The sequence below is a fragment of the Talpa occidentalis genome, unplaced genomic scaffold, assembly GCF_014898055.3.
Source record: "Talpa occidentalis isolate TD23 unplaced genomic scaffold, MPIMG_talOcc4v2.1, whole genome shotgun sequence".
NCBI classification, from domain to species: domain Eukaryota; kingdom Metazoa; phylum Chordata; class Mammalia; order Eulipotyphla; family Talpidae; genus Talpa; species Talpa occidentalis.
The window spans coordinates 89939686-89949271 of NW_026555331.1; the positions used below are offsets into that span (position 1 = coordinate 89939686).

General features: G+C 34.1%; 1 pseudogene; it reads right to left on the reverse strand.

Moving 5' to 3' along the window:
• Positions 1-5975: 5975 nt before the first annotated feature.
• On the reverse strand, positions 5976-9404 carry LOC119250108 (hsc70-interacting protein-like; annotated as a pseudogene).
• Between the last annotated feature and the right edge of the window lie 182 nt (positions 9405-9586).

The following is a 9586-nucleotide window of genomic DNA, read 5'->3' on the forward strand; positions in this document are numbered from 1 at the left end:
CATATGGAATCACCAAAAACCTGAATAGCCAAAGCTCTCCTGAAAAAAAAAAAGAAGGGAATGGAGGCATCACACTCCCAGACTTCAACTATACTACAAAACCATAATCATCAAAACTGCATGGTATTGGAACAAGAACAGACACACAGACCAATGTAATCGAATAGAAAATCCAGAAATAAACCCACAGATTTATGGTCAACTGATCTTTGACAAAGAAGCAAAGAATATGCATTGGAGCAAAGAAAGTTTGTTCAGTAAATGGTGCTGGGAAAACTGGGTCGCTACACGCAAAAGTATGAAGCTTGACTACTACCCATGTCTTCTTCTTCTAATGATCTTCCTTGATACTATTCTCCAAAAAAGATTGACTCTTTGTGGCATTTATATGTTTATTACAAGATCTTATCATACTCATCAAACTACATAATCAGGGCCTTCCCTGGTGGTACAGTGGTTGAGCTCTGGGCTGCAAAGCTGCCTGCAGCCTCTGCAGTGCCGGTTTGATCCCCGGCTGCCAGCGAGGGTCCCACATGGCACGCAAACCTCTCCTGCTGCACCCGCTGCTCCCCTCAGCAGTGTATTTCAGTCCTTCTGCCTGTTCTGTTCCCTGCTCTGGCTCTGGTGAATTCTCTCACCCTCCCACGCTTCTGACTATACCCAGCACTTGTATAAAATAAATAAATAAATCTTAAAAAAAAAAAAAAAAAACTACATAATCAGCATTTGAACAGAAATTTTTCTTTTCAGAGCATGAGCTTATGATCCTTTTACATGACTGAAGAATATGGTTACTACCATCCTAATCTCAGAGCCCAATGCAGTCACTGTTAATAGTAAGTGCTCATTAAACATTTTTATTTTTTTCACTTCATAATTTTATTTTTTTAATATTCTGTATATTGTTACATCACTTTTTTTTTATTTTTGCACAATGTATGCATTACTTACTCTTTTAATTTTTGATACAAGAAGGTAGTCAGTTTCCTGTAGTCTATGCAATAAGTGGTTACTGAGAAATATGGTTCTATAAAAAGAGACAATGTGAGAAAACAAAATTTAAAAAGGACTTGCACCGATTAACTGCTTCAGTTATAAGGCATTCATGCTATTGATAAAGAAGTTACAAAAAAATAACAGTTGCTTTTAACTTAACATGAGTTATCACCAAACAAACGTGTGAAGAGGCATGATCCTATATATCTGTAGGGTAAAGAAAATATCAGGCTTTTCTACCCTTCCGCCATCAGGATAGATGATGGATCCTTGTCCTGAATGCATGCCTGATGGCGGGCACCTGGAATAGGGTGTGGGCATAGGTAGATGGGATTCAGCTGAGCTAAGACTGTGCTTTTTTAAGGGCGGCGTCACGGGGACGCCAGCAGCAGCAGCAGCAGTGGGAGCAACAGTAGAAGCCAAAGCAGAAGCTGAAGGAGCAGCAGTAGAAGCAGCAGAACGAACGCTAGAGCACCCGGATAGAGTGAGGATTTGCTGGGGGCTGGAAGGACTGCCAGCCTCCCGGCCCCCCAGCACCCCTGCCTGCCATATGCCTGGTGAACCCCAATAAAAAACCTGCAAAATCACTGAGGACTCTGACTCCTCCTTTACCCGGTCTGCATGGGATCAGAAAACCTGCACTGTGTTCCGGTCCTGGCTTTACAATATCTTAATCATATATAGTTTTGTAAAACAGCAATAATTTATAGAAAAGAAAGAAAAAACTCTTGCATTAATTTCTCATTTATTTTTACAACATCATTAATTGTCTGTTTCCACTGATGAGGTAAGAGACAAAATATGACCTCTCACTTGAAACTACCACAAAATGGAAATAAAGTGTGGGAAAAAGTGGCTTTCAGTACACTGGACATCATGAATTTCTATTAATTTGACACTCAATCCAAAATTGAAACTACAAATCAAAAACTTCACTACAATAATAAATTTGGAATACACAAAAATGCTTTTTGAACCATAATTAGCAGTTGGTAGCAGCCTATTAAAAGATTTAGCACTAAGGAGAAAGATTCAAAGAACACAAAAGAACTAAAAAATAAGAATTAATTTACCATCAGCCAACTTCAAAACGATCGTTATTTTTGCCAAATCATCCTGAGTCACACTCCTTTTTTAACATAGGTAGTTAGATTTCTCACAAGAATTCTGTTGTTAACTCTGAATTCAACATCCTCTTGCTACAAAGAAGCTTCTGTGAGGGAATGAAAAGATAAAAATAAATTAAATAATTAGTATTTTGACTTTATAGATGAAAGCTGTTTAAACACATATGAAGTCATAATTGGTTAATTGATGCTGGTAAGTTAGACTGCTATGAACTGAATGTTTTAAAGGTCCTACTCAGGCACTCACCTCGTATACACCAGGGATAGTCTGAACTACCATGAACTAAAAGAAAGCTACTGTTCTCTTTTGGCTTAGTCTTAGCATTTTCTGGAAGCTGTTTAAAGAATCAAGACTCAAAAGAAACACAACTAGGGAGTTTATTTTGTAGAAAGGATTGGCTTAGTGGAAGCTTGGAATGGAATACAGTGGCCTTGTGTTAAGCCCTTGGCCTTGTGTATAGCAGAGGCATCACTAATTATTTATATCCTACTGTTAAGCGTAAAACTGGCTTGACTGCCCTTACAACAGCTGCAGTCTCACCACGTGTGCAGCACCATGAACTTTATGTGTGAGCTCTCCTGAAGAGCTTTCAGGGGCACAGGGCACTACAAGCAGGTAGAATCCTTGTCAGAAGAGTCTTCTGAAGAGTCCTGGTGCATCGGCAGCAATTAATGCAGGTGGTATTTTAGACAAGGGAGCTAATGAGCTTTAATATGCATGCAGGTGAGGGAGTGCTGAATCAGTAGAGCCATTAATGAACCTATGACAGCCTAATTAGCTACAATTTAAAATCTATGGAATCTAATCAGAGGAGCTGAACACTGCTGCAAATCTGTGTATGAATGAGTCTTTCTAAATACTCCAATCTGTTGCTTAGTCACTGATTGATAGTAATTGCTTTTTTTCCTCTATTGTGTATAGGAAAATGCCCAATTTTGCTCTGATAGGGGAGGACACAACATTGAAGTTAAATGCCTAAGATGTTTAGCTGCTTAAGTTTAATCAGTGAATGCTTAAAAAAAAATCAAAGCAAAATTAATTTTCAACTTTGAATATAGATGATTAAAAACATACTACCAACTTCTTATATATTGGGTTGGCAAAGGCTTCAGAGTTGTTAATCAACTCCAAATAGCATATCTGAAAGGCAAGCAAAGACACTGTAACATGCAAATGTATAAAATGCATTTATTAATCCATAATCTGTTTTAGAAGGATTTATTTATGTTAGTTATCCTAGATAACAGGGCAAATATAGTTTTATTGAATGCTTGAGATAAGAAATAGTTTTCTGTGTTTAAAATGATCTATTAAACATCCTACCTTAAAGTGACCGAATAAAGTGTTCTTGCAGAAATTGAGAATAATTTTATGAAGGTGTGAGGTGATAATATTTTGTAGTGCCCATTTGGTAATAACTGATGTAGAAAAGGTACAAGCAGTTTTTCTACTCTGACATTTCACCCATCTATAGCACAATTCAACTGAGAACCTTAAAGAACTTTGCAGGGTCTGATTTATTAAGTCTTATAACACCACTGGAAGACAGGTCAGTGCCGCTGTCCTCGTTTTACAGTCAGCTCTACAGAGTTCCATTTGTTGAAGGTCACAAGTGAGTCAGTGGAAGAACTATAAAAAGACACCCAAAAGTCCAGAGTACATTCACTTACTTTTTCCATTTGATAAATGGTGCACCTCACAATTCTGACATTTTAGATAAAAATCAATGTATCTAATTTTTGAATATCAACTTAGGAAAAAACCTTGGAATACCAGCTTGTAATTATGAGGACTGTTGATATTTGGCTTATCAATATAGTATTATCAGTTGCCACATTTCCTCATTGGTGTCAGTGGAAGTGATATTTAAGTGTTATTTCTATTAGATTATCTATCAGGTAGTGAGTTTGAAAGCAAAGGAAAAAGATTAAAGTTTTCTGTAGTTAGAAACATATAAACAAATCCATCAAAGAACTTCAGAAAAGATCTTTTAAATAATGCTGCTGACATAGGTGTGTATGATCCACTAGAATTTATTTTAGCGAAATCTCTCTAAGAGAATGAGAAAAATGTGAAAATATACAAACAACTCATGATATATTAAAGAAATTTTAGATTAAGCAGTTATGTTAGTACTCTTTGCTAAACATGTGCTAAGATGGGCAATTATATGAACTCTAATATTTAGATGAAATTCACTTGATCCTTGGCCCAATGGATTTTTTTTTCATATTTGACAATATCTTTTCTTGTTTTAACCATTATGCATTCAACCAGTATGCATGTGAGCAAAGTAATTTATAAATTCCTACTAATGTGATGGTGTTTACACAAGTTTCCATTTTCTTAGAAATAGTTAAAATATGCTTGTCACCAAACAAAAACAAGCAAATAAATATAACATAATATAGTATACAAATAAATAAAATACAAACCATTTACTAAAGAAAACCTGTAAATGTACCTTTTGTATTATTTGTATAATTTGCACTTGACCAAGGGAAAAAAAATTATAAACATTTTACACCATCATTAATTTAAAGACTACATCTGTTTTAATTATAATATTAGATTTAAATTTATAATAAAGCAGGGGCCTCCCCTGGTGGCGTAGCGGTTGAGCGCTGGGCTGCGAAGCTGCCTGCAGCCTCTGCAGTGCCGGTTCGATCCCTGGCTGCTGGGCGAGGGTCCCACATGGTGTGCAGACCTCTCCTGCTGCCCGCTGCTCCCCTCAGCAGTGTACTTCGGTCCTTCTGCCTGTTCTGCTCCCCGCTCTGGCTCTGGTGAATTCTCTTACCCTCCCACACTTCTGACTGTACCCAGTGCTTGTATAAATAAATAAATAAATCTTTAAAAAATATATAATAAAGCAAACCTTATAGGAAAGTATATTAATTTCATGTGGTGTGGTGTAGAAGTTAAAAGTTCATTTATAGTCAGTCTCTGATTCCATTTATTTTAGTTTGCTTTCTTTTTCTTTGATAACCCATCTTATTATGTTCTCTTCCCAACAATCATATTAATTTTGTCTTTTTTAAATTTATTTTATGCATTCAAGAACTGTAATATAGGCCAGAGGTGTGGGGTTGGGGGACAGGGAGAGGATTCACCAGAAACAATGGGGAGCAGAACAGGCAAATTTACTGAAATACCCTGCTGAGGGGAGCAACGAGTGAGACAGGAGTGGTCTGCTGTGACATCTGTGTGAGCTCCCTGGCCTGGGATCTAACTCATACTGCAGTGGCTGGTGATAGCTTGATAGTGCTGAGACTTAACCTCTTGCATCACTAGGGAGGCCCATAACTTTGTATTTTTTACAATCATTACTTAGTCTCTTCAGTTTCAGTATAAAACTAATCCATAAAAGACTTAACACCGATTATATATATTTGTATTGTTTATTATATTAATACTAGGATAGGTTTTCAATTAAGAAATGCTTCTTTTGCTTCAAGGTTATTATACTATTGCTGATAACAAGAGAGTATTTAATAAATTTTTTGTCTATGTCACCTTGAAGCTTCTGGTTCCAAATCAGTAACTACCTTAAAAATTTGTGCTCAAGTAATGCTCAAGGATGCAAACATTATATATTCAGGGACAAACTAGTACTTGATAGAAAACCATTCTACACATTGAAAATATTTCAATCAGTGTGTCAAATTTCCTGAACTTGATTTAATTTTGGAACCATAATAATTTAAATATTGGTTGTGAGTAGAATCATATTCCTGAGTAAATTAGTTGCATTAAGATCTTTATTTGATATAAATAGCTGACTTGAATTACTAGGTTCAGATATATTTGAAACTGAAAATTTAATTATACACAGATCTTCAAAGGTACTCATGTTCATTTGTGTATTTATTTATTTCCTTGAGCCAGCATTTTGTCAGAAGGATATTACACTTCATCTCCAAACTTAAAGTGCTTTATAACTATTGGGACTGATATTTTGACACATTTGCTGGATTCTGGACCACATCCTGGAAGGCCACATAACTTCTGAATCCCGCATGACTGAAAGATCCTCTGAATCACTAAGAATTTTGTTGAAGTGTTTGGCCACTCCAGGTGTGCCCCTCCCTTTGCAGGCATTCTCACAGGAAAATTACCAGGCATTTCCCCAGGAAAGCCACCCTGAAAACAAGCCAGATTGAGTCTGATTTTTGCCTGGTTTATTCCTTCCTGTGGGCTTTCTCATATTCTCTCCAAGTTTTCTTCACCAATTTTCTATTCTCTCTTTAATTTGTCACTCTTCAAGCTTTCACTCACTCTTTCTGTGATGTTCTGAAATTTTCTTACACTGAAATTCTTTCAATATTGCATTAACATTATCATCATAATCTGATTTACATGCAAGGACAAGACCATGTGCTACTTCTTCCTAACGACCCAAAAGTCTTTATGTTTTCTCTTCCCACTTGTAAGATTGAGTTGAAACATGGTTTATTTCAATAACTCTGTCACATAAACAGCATTTGGCTTCTATAATTTGATAAAGACACTGGTGATCTTAGCATTCAGAATAGTCAAGTTAGGATTCAAGTTGGTGGCATCACTGAACAAGTCAATCACTTTCTGTAGTTTGTCATCATTTGGGGCATCAATGGCAGGAACTTGTTTTTAATTTTTGTTGCATGATCCATCATCTCCTCAGTTATCCCAGCATTTTCATTTCCCATTTCTTGAGAGGCATCGGTGTCTAATTCAATCACACCTCCATTGACAAATCTAGATCACTTTCCTCACATCATGGTTTGTTTGCCTATGTTATCCTCTGCAGTCTTCCATCATGCTTTTTGACATTTCCTTGTGCTATGTGAAAAAATAAACTAAACCCAAAGTTAACAGAAGGAATAACAAAGATTAGAGCAAAATACATAAAGTAGAAACTTAAAAAAAAACTGTAGAGGTATTTATGAAGCTAAATATTGATCTTTAAAAGATAAACAAAACAGACAAATCTTTGGCTGGATTTAATTAAGAAAAAAAAAAGAACACAAAAGGATATATGATAATTCATACCACACAAATACCAAGGATCATAAAAGATTATTAGAAACACTTATATATGAATGAATTAGACAGTCTATAAGAAATGCATAAATTCCTAGAAACATTCAACATAATAACATTGCATCATGAAGAAACAGAAAATTGAAACAAACCAATTATTAGTAAGGTGATTAAATCAGTAATAAAAGTCTTCCAACCAAAAAATTCCAAGTCTACTCTCAAAACATCCATTCAACATGGTAATGGAACTCTTACTTGGTGCAATTATCTAAATTAGAATGTAAGAAGTAAAACAGCCTCTATTTGCAGATAGCATGATACTAAAAACAGTAACCCTAATAACTCCACCAAAAAACTGTTAGAAATAACTAATTAATTCAAGAAAGTTGCAGAATACAAAGTCAATATACAAAAATCAATTGTATTTTTATTTACTAATAGCAAACATCAGAAAAAAAGAACTAAAGAAAATAACACCAACATGCATCTGAGAAGATATGATGACAACTATGAGATACTGATTAAAGAAATTGAAGAAGCACAAATAAATTGAAAGATATCTATATTCAAGGGATGAAAAAATTAATAGTGTTATAACATCCATACCATTCAAAGCAATCTATAGATTCAATGCAATCCCATTAAAATTCTAATAGCATTTTTTAACAGAAAGAAAATAAAGTAACCCCCAAATTTGTATGGGACTGCAAAATAGCAAATTGCCAAAGCAATCTTGGGAAAGAACAAATTTGGTGATATTATACTGCATGATTTCATACTGTAAGACTTTATAATCAGAATAGTATGATACTGGCATAAAAATAGACACACAGGCCAATGGAATAGAATAGAATAAGAAAATAAACACATGCATGAATGCTTAATTAACTCATGATAAATGAACCAAGTGGGGAAAGAGTAATTTCTTCAATACATGGTCTTGGGAAAACTGGATACTCACATGCAAAATAATGAAACTGAACTTTATCTTCTACTATATACAAAAGTCAACTCAAAATGGATAAACATGTAAGCATAAGACCTGAAATCATAAAGCTCCTAGGAGAAAACATACCATGGATCTTGGAAATGATTTTTTTTACATTTGACACCAAAAGCAAAGTCAATAAAAGCAAAATAAGCAAGTTGGATTACATCAAACTAAAAAGTTTCTACATAGTAAAGGGAACAATCAACAAAATGAAAAGGCTATTTATGTAATAGGAGAAAATATCTGCAAATCATGTATCTGACAAGAGGTAATATCCAAAAATAGGTAACCCACAGATCTCATTAATAAAAAAAAAAAGGTACATTTGATTAAAAAGCAGGAAGAGGATCAGAATACAGAGGGTAGAGAAACTGGGCAATAAGATAAAATTTTGAATGAATGGCAACATAAAAAGGCAAGATTCAAGATACTTGGAACATAGTGAGTCCTCCAAAAAAAAAATTCTCTAATTAAATTGCAATTATTTGAAGCTATTTCTTGTGCTGGTTATTATATAATATTTCTGATTCAAAAGAAACAGGAATGTTTTCAATCTTTAAAATCTTTAATTGAAAAGTAGAAACTTAATGGAAGTCCTAGTGAATATTACATATAATTTTTATTATTATATCTCCCTTATGTAATAAAATTTTCATACTGTTTTAATTTTATAATGCTTTAGTTGAGAAAATCTTAGTTGGCTTTTGTAGTTGGCTTCATTTGTAGAATCCCCAAAAAGCCGTCAGGAATTTGAGAAAATTGGATAAATTATAATTATTCTATGGGAATTAATACTTTATAATTTATATAGAAATAGTACTTGTGTGAAAGAATTTGTTGACATTAATTCAAGAGCAAGAGCATAAAACACACAAAGTGCGGAAAATGGGAAATTGAAGGCTAAAGTTGTTATATTAGAAATAGAAAAGAAGTAACAGGGTCTAATCAGTTGCTTTGGTTTGAAGCAGTGATCATATTATAATATGTATTTATAACCCACTCTTTCAAATACATGAAATATTAATAAATTCATATAAATAATATGCTTTATATATATCTTTTACCTTGTTTCAAGATAAATTTTGGAAACTAAAATATTAAATTGATAATTTTTACAAAAGATTTGGAGTAGTAACATCACAGTTGCTAGATAATCCAAATGTTATGTTATTTGAATACTGCCATATAACTTTTACTACTATTTTCTGAAACATGAACTTACCATAGGTGACAGTTCTTTGCAAATACTTAGTAGAAGAAATGAAAACATGTGGATGGTTTTGTGGTATATTTTGACATGAAAGCAGAAACTTTTCTAAAATCTGAATTAGAAAAACCTTTATCAATTTCAATGAGACCAAAATCAAAGTGAACAAAAAATTCATTGTTTCAAAAACAAATGAATTTGTATAAAGCAACATCTATCCTACTGCCCAATTTGAAGAGGATTCT